The 13,083-nt window shown below is 41.1% G+C and overlaps 1 protein-coding gene across 2 annotated transcripts in view; it reads right to left on the bottom strand.

Annotated features, from left to right (window-relative positions):
• The window catches only part of LOC138796715 (histamine H2 receptor-like), a 39,151-nt gene that overhangs the window by 8,318 nt on the left and 17,750 nt on the right, over positions 1–13,083 (bottom strand). The window lies entirely within an intron of this gene.

Here is a 13,083-nt window from a genome sequence, read left to right on the forward strand (position 1 = left end):
ATTAACCTGCTCTGTGAATCTGGTACAAGGAGCAGATCCGTGACAAACGCACAATGATCCGAAGTCTCCCCGCTGTGACAATCTCCGTCTTCACGTAAAAGCTACATGAAATTATTAGAGAAACCAGCGGCTGCACAGTATATCAAAGTACTGTCAGATACTATAAAATATTCAGTGCTCGCAAGTAGGAGGATTTGTTAGACTCCCTGGATTCCTATCAATATAACATGATTGTCTTGTTTATAACTACGGTTCTCCAGGGACCCCTCTATTATAGCATTCTAGAGGGGTATTTGTCCTAGGACTAGGCTGTGATACCCCAGCCAAGCATCCCAGCATCATGATCCCCTTCAGCAGCATTCATTCTGTATCCTCACAGGTGCATCCTATATATCATTCACACTATAAGTGATCGCCTTCTTCTTGCATTTGATTATTTTGCGTACTTGACACAAAGTACAGTACCATGTACAGTGGTACCTTGGTTTAAGAGTAACTTGGATTGAAAGCGTTTTGCAAGAAGAGCTCACAGTTTTTCAACATTGTAACTTGGATTAAGAGCATTGCTTTGGTTTAAGAGTTCCCTGTACTGGGTGGAAGGGGGAGTGGAGGAGGGGCATGGTCTGCATAGCGGGGTCTACAGCACTGTACTCTGCCCAGGAAGTCTCCCTCACCTTCCAAATCATAGCAGATCCACTTCAGGCTGGGGCTTACATCAGGGGACAGGACTGTGGAGGTATTCTCTCCATAGCTGTAACCCCTCTCTCCCCGGACAGAAAGTGCTGCTATACTGTGCTCACATTTGTCCTGCTCATTACTTCATACTCCCTGCAGTCTCTGTCAGCCCTTGGGTTTCTTATCCTCCTCATTTCTGCTATATTGTGCCTGCACTCACACTCAGCTATACACACTGCTGCTATAATGTGCCTGCACTCACACTCAGCTATGCACACTGCTGCTATAATGTGCCTGCACTTACACTCAGCTATACACACTGCTGCTATAATGTGCCTGCACTTACACTGCCATTCACACTGCTGCTATAATGTGCCTGCACTCACACTCAGCTATGCACACTGCTGCTATAATGTGCCTGCACTTACATTCTGCCATTCACACTGCTGTATAGAAAAGTTTCTGTCACTGTCCTCCTGTACAGCTCAGTGATTCTCACTTCCTGATTGGTCCATGCTAAACACACACCCCTTCTCCATTGCTGTCATGTGACCACACAGACCTCTGACAGCAGCCCTGCGTCTCTATTCTAGCCTGTTGTACTACACTACTGCATTATAGGGATCTGCAGCTCCATTCTGTATCTATAAACTGCTGCTGTGTTATCAGGTTTATGCAGTTACTATACATTATACACCACATGCTGATTGCTATACTGTACGGTAACTTATAATATCACATATTCAGCTGTTTCTCATTGTTTGTTTAATTTATTTTACATGTTATTCAGAATTTAAAAAATCATTATTTTTGGGGGTGTGGAACCAATTGTCTACATTTCAATGATTTCTCATAGGAAAATTTGCTGTGGTTTAAGAGTGGATTTGGATTACAAGCACGGTCCTGGAACAAATTATGCTCGTAATCCAAGGCACCACTGAACAGAATCTATCTATCTCCTATCTATCTCATGTCTATCTATCTATCTATCTATCTATCTATCCTCTATCTATCTATCTATCTATCTATCTATCTATCTCCTATCTATCTCCTATCTATCTCGTATCTATCTATCTATGTATCTATCTCCTATCTATCTATCTCCTATCTATCTATCTATCTATCTCCTATCTATCTATCTATGTATCTATCTCCTATCTATCTATCTATCTATCTCCTATCTATCTATCTATCTATCTATCTATCTCCTATCTATCTATCTATCTATCTATCTATCTATCTCCTATCTATCTATCTATCTATCTATCTATCTATCTATCTATGTATCTATCTCCTATCTATCTATCTATCTATCTATCTATCTATCTCCTATCTATCTATCTATCTATCTATCTATCTATCTATCTATCTATCTATCTATCCACCATTTTTGCTCATATATCTGTATTTGTCTATCTGTGAATCTCTCATCCATGTAGCCATAGAATAGTTACTCAATTATGTGAGTGCCCCACTAATGTAGAAATGATGTGCATATCTTACATTACACAAAGGGCTTCTTCCTCAGCTCAGCAGATGGTATATTGATGGGTTGTATTGCTGCCATTATAATTAGATGCATCACATCTAGCACAACCTCTGTAGACAGCACATTGAACCATCTCTGTTAGGTGCCCCAGGTGCTGTAGTCAGTGAGGGCTGCTGTCCATGGTGCTGTGCATATTGGCTGCGTTACTTATAACAAAGCTAGAGGAGGATGGTTCTCTAGTGCCACCTATTGGAAGTATTGAGGAAATGACTATAAGTTTCTTAATCAGTCATTGTCTGTTGTAAGAAAAGGGATCTGCTGGCCTCTCTCTGCTGATTCTTCCAGACCACAAGCCCCATACAATTAAATGTGCTGGTGCAACCTACTTTTGTTCAGCCCTCTTTATTAAAGTGCATGGATTTTTCCAGAAATAACCAATAAATCTTCCTTATTTTAAAGGGAACCTGCCACCAAGACAATGCTATCTAATCTCTCGTCATCATGTTATAGAGCAGGAAGAGCCGAGCAGATTGATATATATCTTTCTGGACAAAGAATCAGTATAACTCGAACACATCGATTCTGTGATAAGTAGTCCAGTGGGCGGTGTCACTCAATAAACTGGACTCTTAGGCATAGAAACATCATAGATTTCAATCAATAATTTAAAAGTTAAACTAAATCTTTTCCCATAAAGATATATATCAAACTACTCAGTTCTTCTTGCCCTATGACATGATGTTGATAGCTTAGATAGCATTTTCATGGTGACAGGTTCCCTTTAAGAAATAAGAGCATGCAAAACAACCTAAAACATATGTGGCGGCACAATAAAATGGTTACAATCCCAATGGCTATAATGAGTAAATATATAATATCTCAATGCACATTAATAATAGTTGTGTACTATATTGGAATGCTTTTTTTAATCCATATAATGAATTGACCACAATTATTGTGATTCTTTCTGCCATGATTTATTTTGACAGCAAAGCTGAAAAGCAATGTGCTCTAGCTCAAGCACTGATTGTACTGACATCTAGTGGCCAATGGGAAAACTGTAATCCTGATTATTTTTCTGTAGACACTACAGTACAGTAGTAGTTATCAATTTCTTTAACAGATTTCTGCACTGAACAAGACAGATACCGAAACGTAGTAAAATAGTAGTAAAACACAAATGTGTCCTCTGTGTCACATATGACACATTATATATAAAGGAGCTGTTAAATAGGAGGTCCATCCAGACTCACCTTTATGTGATGATAATGTGGAGTCTTTTTGAGTGGAAATACGGAGAGAGGAGGAATAATAAAATACTTATAGGAGAGAGTTATAAATCTCCAAATATAGTGGAAGAAACAAAAAATTTAATAAGACAAAAAGATTAAGCAACAAAGCGGAGTGTGGTCATTTTTATGGAGGATTTTAAAGTGGTTATTTAGCACTACAAAAACATGGCCACTTTCTTCCAGAGACAGCACCACGCTTGTCTCCACTAGGCTTGATCGAACATCTGAAAAAGCTAGGTTTGATCGAACTCGAACCTAGCCGGACCTTCCATATTTGATTGCTGATGTCTTCACGGTCCATATGGAAGGAGGAGACATTTTGGGGACCACCTGGAATTCGGGATAGAGCCTATTACCTAAGCTGAATCCCGGAATCTCTCCTCCTTCCGCACGGACCATGAAGACATCAGCAATCAAATGCGGAAGGTCCGGCTAGGTTCGAGTTCGATCGAACCCAGTTTTTTCAGGTGATCGATCAAGCTTAGTCTCTAGTTCAGGGGTGGTTTTCAATTAAGCTCCATTCACTTTAATAGAACGGAGTTACGGAACCCGACCCAAACTAAAACACCCAAATCTTAGAGAACTAAGCCCAGAACCTCTGGGGATGAAGACTTCCTCTAATCCTTCTGAAATATGTTTATATGATGGTTCTGAGGGATCATACCATCACTTCCAAGACTGCTTGCTCTTCTGCACACTGGAGATAGTTCTAAATGGCATTGTCTGGAGTTTGTGAATCATTGTCCTGACACAGAATAATTATATGGTTTTTCACCAGAGACAATAGGGCCTGGTGCTTGTTTCCCCCTTATCCCCTTCCAACCCCAATGAGCCCCCTGGCCTGACCAGTTCTCATCTTCCAGTAGTAATAGTCTTAAGAGGGTTGGAGGGCTCCTTTCTCCACCGGCCTGGTTGACCTCTTTAATATGTATGCTCTTGACTTATCTTCTTTCTATATATTCCCGAAATGCGTTTAACAAATAATATGGTTAACCCCGCGCAGTTTATGGAGCTACTTTATTCAAGGATTTATTACTTCTCATTTAATTTCTTATTCCATATGCAGCCACTCCTCGGTTTATGCCGCTCCCTGTGGAGTTCGCAAACATTAATCAATTATCCTCATCTTCCTTGATGAATATTTCACGTCTTGCAGATCTTCATGCCAGAGAAACATTCATTGCAATATAGAAAAAAAGTGGCCCATCCCCATATGATGAAAGCATCACCCCCACCTAGCAGGGCCGAACACGTCCGTGCAGTGCCAGGCTGATGAGATTCTTGCGACATCTCGGTACAGACTAGAAGATCAGGGGGAGCCACAATGAAGGTATAAATTACTCCCTTTGATTTTTATGTATTCCCTTTGAAGGTGTTGACCTTAAGAAGCTTGCTCAGGCTCAGACTGAATGTTCCAGGTCTTTAAAGCCCATCTGGAACGGGACCAGCTTTAATAAGTAGCATACGGCGGGTTGCTATGTATCGGCAAGGATAACATGTTAGGTGTATAAGATTGTCCATTCGCTTCATTTACGACTAAAAAAGAGAACTATGAGAAATTTTGGGGAGTATTGGTGCAAACATGGCTCCCTTTGCTTCATAGTTCAGAATTTAAAGGGATAGTTTTAAATAATTAATTTTTTATGGTGGATCTACTGTACCAAATGCAAGCTGTCTTACAGTAAGATTCTCTTTACTGCCCACAGCAATCAATCACAGCTCCTATAGCAACCAATCACAGCTCAGCTTCCATTTTACCAGAGCTCTTTTGAAAATGAAACTTTGATGGGTTGCTATGGGACTGACTTGTGATTGGTTGCTATGGGAGCTGTGATTGGTTTCTATGGGCAACAAAGAGAATCTTACTATAAGACAGCACCATTAAACGGCACAGCCCCATGGAAACGGCACAGAGCATAAAGGTAAGCTTGCCTTCAAACATTGAAACTTACCTTCATCCTCAGTGCCCTGTGTGCTGTAGGGACATATCAGAATATATCTCTAACCTGCTGATGGTTTCCATTTAAAATAAAAAAGAAGCTTTACTTACCCACCCTTTCCTCTGCAGCCGCTGTGCCGATGCTCATGGTCTCTGCTTTTTACTGATTCTTCCTGGTTCCTGGTGACGCAATGTCCCTGTAAGAAGTACCCGCTCGGTTGTCACTGACTAAGCAGTTCCTACAGGGAAGATGTATCACCAGGAAGGATCAGTGACGAGTGGAGACTGGGAGAGTTGGCATAGGCACTGTGGGAGTTGGGGGAGGTGAGTATAGTTTCTTTTTTATTTCTGTGCCACCCTGGGATAAATATTGTTATTTACTACCCACATAGTATTATATGGACTGACTGGGTGTGGTCCAGCATGTCATAGCTCATAAAGAAAAGAGGGGGAAACCCCTCTATTTTCTTCTTTATAGACTGGAGACACGAATTAGCTGAACGATCCTAAAGTCTCACTGTGACCTGTCAGTGGGTTCTGATTAGAAAATTACAGAATTATTTAAATCTATTTTTCTAGTTGTTAGTCCTAGGAGATGAAGCCAACAGAGCCGGCCATGAGCTAATACAATGCAGAATAATAACAAAAATCACTGTGGGAAAGAAAAGAAGTCCCAGCGGGATATGAAATAATACACATGGACGGCTGACAGAACAAGAAGCCCCATCCGGCTCTCTGCACCGGCTCTCCGCATGGCTCTATTAGTCAGAGCATCAGGAGAGTATTAAGCAGCACAATGTGAGATGTGTGCAGGACACTGATTGTAGGCTGCCGAGAGGCTCACAAAGCCTGACAAGAGCTGACCGTACAGCCAGCTGACAGCTCACATAAAAGACACCGCTCATCGTCTTCTCATAGCGGTACAATAAGATCTCATATATGTATTACTTCTGCCATAGCAGAAAATACCGTACATAACAGGCACCTGTCTTGAAGAAGAGCCATCAAGAAAGAGTGGATGTTCTTCTAGCTTGAATGGGCACTGTCACGAAAAAAAAATCTGTTCTTTCTTGACTCATAACATAAGTCTATAGGACCATCTAGAGCAGGCATGAGGAATTCTACAGCCCTCCAGCTTTTGCAAAACTACAATTCCCATCATGCTTGGACAGCTGAAGTTGGATTTGAGGAGAGATTAGTGGATCTTTTCGGAATGATCTGGATTAGAGATGAGCAAACCTGGAGCATGCTCGAGTCGATCCGAACCCGAACTTTCGGCATTTGATTAGCGGTGGCTGCTGAACTTGGATAAAGCCCTAAGGCTATGTGGAAAACATGGATATAGTCATTGGCTGTATCCATGTTTTCCAGACAACCTTAGAGCTTTATCAAAGTTCAGCAGCCACCGCTAATCAAATACCAAACGTTCGGGTTCGGATCGACTCGAACCCGAACCCGGTTCGCTAATCTCTAATCTGGATCTGTTAGAAACCTTCATAGCCATAGTTACCACTGCACACTTGTGTTCCGAAAAAAAAAATCACTGAGCATTTCTGAATAGGTTCATACATTTACCAGGGTACTTTTCTGGACATTGCTTGTCTATTTTGTTTTTATTTAAAAGTAAAACCCAAACAGCCTCAATTCATATAGCAAGGCACAGTGATCGGCACTCCCTTTCCTTATCAGAGTATGGGAATCAATACGTGGCCTCTCTCCAACTGGTTTCAGAAAGTTTTATTGATTTGTAAAATAATTCTATTTAAGAAAAATTTCCTGGCTACCAGTCCTTCTTAGCTGCTGTATATCCTGCAGGAAGTGGTGTATTCTCTCTATTTTGACACAGTGCTCTCTGCTGCCACCTCTGTGCATGTCAGGAACTGTCCAGAGCAGGTGTCTGTGTTTTTTCTTTTTTACCGTACCGCCGGAGTTATCCTTTAAGTTTTTCAAAAAAGTAAATTACAAATCTATACAACTCTGAAACCAGTTGATTTGAAAGAAAAAGAACATGGAAGGTCCATCCTTATTTATGACCTTGGTAATGGTTTGGGTTCAGAACACTGCTAAGTTAATTTGACCTATATCAGTATCTTGTCAGTAGGATTAGGTAGTATATATACAAGTATGGCTCTAGCCATGTGGCATGAAGACAGTTACGTCCAGCACCATGGCCAGCGGCATCTGCAATGGACCAAAGTGCTCCCATGCTGCAGTATTTGGTAACAGTAGCCTGGCTATAATTCATTACTAGTAATGGTCATAACTATTCAGTCCATCCATTAAGGCTCCTGTATTGATTGGGAACGTGTATATAATATTAAACATACTCGTGTTTCATATTCTGTTCAGTTTCAGGTTCCACTGGCTGTCAGTAAATGAAAAGAATGATTTTTTTAAAATTATTAATATTACATTCCATCCTGTCTAGAGCTGGCAGCAGACATACTGCAAGACCTTCAGGACCCCCACCAATCTCAACAACACAAACAGACATTTATTTGGCTCCATTCAAGGGTATTCATACTGACACTGAACAACCCCTTTAAGCTGCAAACCAGTTTGTTCTGCGATCTGTGGTTTCTGACAAACAGCATTATGTATTTCATATGAGATACATGGCAGAAAAAAATGCACCTCCCCCCCCCAAAAAAAAAATTGCTGCAAAACTCATCCCGCACTTGTGTCAGGCAGACATGTAAAGGATTACAGCTTGGTCTGGGTCTTGCCACAAGAGGGCGCAAACATGTTTCTACTGCTGCCCTGTAAAAAGGCTCTCACTGGCTTCTTTTGGGCAGTGTACCGGTTGATGAGAGATCGCTGACTATTACACATGCCTCAATGATCCATTTTGCCCATTTGACTGAGAGAGGGAAACATCAATGGACTAAGAGAAGCAGGATTTGTGTCTGGCTGACAGATAGATATCAGAGGGTCCTTGTTAATGGTGCAAATTCCGAGCAGGGTTTGTTCTGGGTCCTGTTCTTTTTTTTATGTTTGTAAATGACATAGGAAAAGGTTTGGTAGGTAAGGATAGTGATATAGGAGAAGGTTTGGTGGGTAAGGATTGTGACATAGGAGAAGGTTTGGTAGGTAAGGTCAGTGATATAGGAGAAGGTTTGGTAGGTAAGGATAGTGACGTAGGAGAAGGTTTGGTAGGTAAGGATAGTGATATAGGAGGTTTGTTGAGTAAGGATAGTGATATAGGAGAAGGTTTGGTAGGTAAGGTCAGTGATATAGGAGAAGGTTTGGTAGGTAAGGATAGTGATATAGGAGGTTTGGTGAGTAAGGATAGTGACATAGGAGAAGGTTTGGTAGGTAAGGATAGTGACATAGGAGAAGGTTTGGTAGGTAAGGATAGTGATATAGGAGAAGGTTTGGTAGGTAAGGATAGTGACGTAGGAGAAGGTTTGGTAGGTACGGATAGTGATATAGGAGGTTTGTTGAGTAAGGATAGTGACATAGGGGAAGGTTTGGTAGGTAATATTAGTGATATAGGAGAAGGTTTGGTGGGTAAGGATTGTGACATAGGAGAAGGTTTGGTAGGTAAGGTCAGTGATATAGGAGAAGGTTTGGTAGGTAAGGATAGTGACGTAGGAGAAGGTTTGGTAGGTACGGATAGTGATATAGGAGGTTTGTTGAGTAAGGATAGTGACATAGGGGAAGGTTTGGTAGGTAAGGTCAGTGATATAGGAGAAGGTTTGGTAGGTAAGGATAGTGACGTAGGAGAAGGTTTGGTAGGTAAGGATAGTGATATAGGAGAAGGTTTGATAGGTAAGGTTAGTGACATAGGAGAAGGTTTGGTAGGTAAGGATAGTGACATAGGAGAAGGTTTGGTAGGTAAGGTTAGTGACATAGGAGAAGGTTTGGTAGGTAAGGATAGTGACATAGGGGAAGGTTTGGTAGGTAAGGTTAGTGACATAGGAGAAGGTTTGGTAGGTAAGGATAGTGACATAGGAGAAGGTTTGGTAGGTAAGGATAGTGACATAGTAGAAGGTTTGGTAGGTAAGGATAGTGACATAGGAGAAGGTTTGGTAGGTAAGGTTAGTGACATAGGAGAAGGTTTGGTAGGTAAGGATAGTGACATAGGAGAAGGTTTGGTAGGTAAGGATAGTGACATAGTAAAAGGTTTGGTAGGTAAGGATAGTGACATAGGAGAAGGTTTGGTAGGTAAGGTTAGTGACATAGGAGAAGGTTTGGTAGGTAAGGATAGTGACATAGTAGAAGGTTTGGTAGGTAAGGATAGTGACGTAGGAGAAGGTTTGGTAGGTAAGGATAGTGACATAGGAGAAGGTTTGGTAGGTAAGGATAGTGATATAGGAGAAGGTTTGGTAGGTAAGGTTAGTGACATAGGAGAAGGTTTGGTAGGTAAGGATAGTGACACAGGAGAAGGTTTGGTAGGTAAAGATAGTGATATAGGAGAAGGGTTGGTAGGTAAGGATAGTGACATAGGAGAAGGTTTGGTAGGTAAGGATAGTGACATAGGAGAAGGTTTGGTAGGTAAGGATAGTGACATAGTAGAAGGTTTGGTAGGTAAGGATAGTGACGTAGGAGAAGGTTTGGTAGGTAAGGATAGTGACATAGGAGAAGGTTTGGTAGGTAAGGATAGTGATATAGGAGAAGGTTTGGTAGGTAAGGTTAGTGACATAGGAGAAGGTTTGGTAGGTAAGGATAGTGACATAGGAGAAGGTTTGGTAGGTAAGGATAGTGATATAGGAGAAGGTTTGGTAGGTAAGGTTAGTGACATAGGAGAAGGTTTGGTAGGTAAGGATAGTGACATAGTAGAAGGTTTGGTAGGTAAGGATAGTGACGTAGGAGAAGGTTTGGTAGGTAAGGATAGTGACATAGGAGAAGGTTTGGTAGGTAAGGATAGTGATATAGGAGAAGGTTTGGTAGGTAAGGTTAGTGACATAGGAGAAGGTTTGGTAGGTAAGGATAGTGACACAGGAGAAGGTTTGGTAGGTAAGGATAGTGACATAGGAGAAGGTTTGGTAGGTAAGGATAGTGACATAGGAGAAGGTTTGGTAGGTAAGGTTAATGACATAGGAGAAGGTTTGGTAGGTAAGGATAGTGACGTAGGAGAAGGTTTGGTAGGTAAGGATAGTGACATAGGAGAAGGTTTGGTAGGTAAGGATAGTGATATAGGAGAAGGTTTGGTAGGTAAGGTTAGTGACATAGGAGAAGGTTTGGTAGGTAAGGATAGTGACACAGGAGAAGGTTTGGTAGGTAAAGATAGTGATATAGGAGAAGGGTTGGTAGGTAAGGATAGTGACATAGGAGAAGGTTTGGTAGGTAAGGATAGTGACATAGGAGAAGGTTTGGTAGGTAAGGTTAGTGACATAGGAGAAGGTTTGGTAGGTAAGGATAGTGACATAGTAGAAGGTTTGGTAGGTAAGGATAGTGACGTAGGAGAAGGTTTGGTAGGTAAGGATAGTGACATAGGAGAAGGTTTGGTAGGTAAGGATAGTGATATAGGAGAAGGTTTGGTAGGTAAGGTTAGTGACATAGGAGAAGGTTTGGTAGGTAAGGATAGTGACACAGGAGAAGGTTTGGTAGGTAAAGATAGTGATATAGGAGAAGGGTTGGTAGGTAAGGATAGTGACATAGGAGAAGGTTTGGTAGGTAAGGATAGTGACATAGTAGAAGGTTTGGTAGGTAAGGATAGTGACGTAGGAGAAGGTTTGGTAGGTAAGGATAGTGACATAGGAGAAGGTTTGGTAGGTAAGGATAGTGACATAGGAGAAGGTTTGGTAGGTAAGGATAGTGACATAGGAGAAGGTTTGGTAGGTAAGGTTAATGACATAGGAGAAGGTTTGGTAGGTAAGGATTGTGAAATAGTGGAAGGTTTGGTAGGTAAGGATAGTGATATAGGAGAAGGTTTGGTAAGTACGGTTTGTTTCTTTGTTGATGACACTGATGAGTTATCTTTACTAGATGATTGGTTCAAACAATGGAAAATGTAGTTTGATGTTTTCAAATATAAAATAATGCTTGTGAAAGAAGGCATCCTCTAACCGATTATCCTATCGGCAGTTCTGTGTTAGACTTCAGCAGAGAAGGATTTAAGGGTAGTGATTTCTTACAGCCTTAATATGAGTCACCAGTTCAACCAGGCAGTGGGGAAAGAAAATTGTATGCTGGGCTATAAAGCTAGAGGTATAACCAGTAGGATGAGGAAGAAAAGACTAGGATCTAAATCTGTATGGTCTGGAGGGAAGAAGGGGAAGGGGCACATGATAGAAACATTCAAGTTTTAACCTCTGTTCTTAATAAAAAAAACTTAACACAAGAACAAGAGGACACAGGGAGAGGTTATGTGGAGGAAAGATCAGAAACCACATGAGAAAATATTACTTTACTGAAAGAGTAGTAGATACTTGGAACAAACTTCCAACTGATGTGGTAGGTAAATCTGCCTGGGATAGACATATATACAGATATCTATCCTAAGTAATTAAGAAAGCAAATAATATAAGAGTGCATCAGATGGACCAAGTAATCTTTTTCTGCCAACAATCTTCTATGTTTATGAACCATATAATCTTTAGTGACAAATTCAGGTTCTCTTTTGAATGCAATAATGGTTGGGATAGAGCAGGAATGGGGAACCTTTGGCCCTCCAAAACTACAATTCCCATCATGCCTGGACAGCCAAAGCTTTGCTGCAGGGCCGATGGTTCCCCATCCTTGGGTTAGAGGATGGATGCCTTGTGGTGAGCGCTTAGATCCTGCATTTTCTCTGGATTGACACACTGTCCCCTGCTGGTATGATGATCTGGGGAGCCATCACACAAGACAGTCAGTCACCTCTAGTGACACTAACAGCTCAGTGATATGTACAGAACATCTTGCGGCCACATGTGTTGACTCTCATGGCTTCCATTTGCAGGATAATGGTCGTGCAAACACAGTAAGGGTTTCCCAGGAATATCTGCACTAGACTGTAAAACATCCTTGCCAGATGCCCAACAGGGTATTATAGCCTCCTTTTAATTCCCCAATAAACTTATAACTACTAGTACTAATATATTTACATATATCATCATTATAATCACACATATCACACATGTCATCTTAATTCCAATATCTCCTTCTTGGTGCATTATTTTTTTTTTGCCAAAGAGTATATAGGGATTAGCAGCTATGAAGCACATCCGTTTCCAGCTTGTTGTGCTCTAAAGTTGCTGTAATTGTATAAAAAACTAAATCTTTGTTTACAGGGATCATAGGTATGATGGTGTGCTGAAATAATGAGTGTATTGTGTATCTAGGATACGTCATACACAAACAAGAACAAAGTAATCATTGTTTCAAGGTTTTTTTGTTGTCGACAATCTTTTATCTGCACTTCTAGTTTTATATGATGAGTCACTTTTCAGGAAACTATACCCCAAGTAATATGACAAAGTAACCAAATGACAATCATAGTCATTGTTCAAGAGCATATGGAGTCACACTAGGGAGGGGGGGTCTCGCCCCTTAGACCCCCTTCTATGAACAAGAAAGGAAACCTGCTTCAATCATGGACAGCCATTGCTCTGAATACTATACACACTTCAGTGGCTGCTGCTTCAGCCAGCAAAACCAGATGTCTGATAGGACCCAGGACAACCAGTAGTAGCATTATTTCATCAATAGGATGCACAGCTTAACTCAGTTTGGGAATAAGGTAGTGTCTTAGGGTCCATTGC

Source organism: Dendropsophus ebraccatus, chromosome 7 (assembly GCF_027789765.1).
Source record: "Dendropsophus ebraccatus isolate aDenEbr1 chromosome 7, aDenEbr1.pat, whole genome shotgun sequence".
Lineage (NCBI taxonomy): Eukaryota > Metazoa > Chordata > Amphibia > Anura > Hylidae > Dendropsophus > Dendropsophus ebraccatus.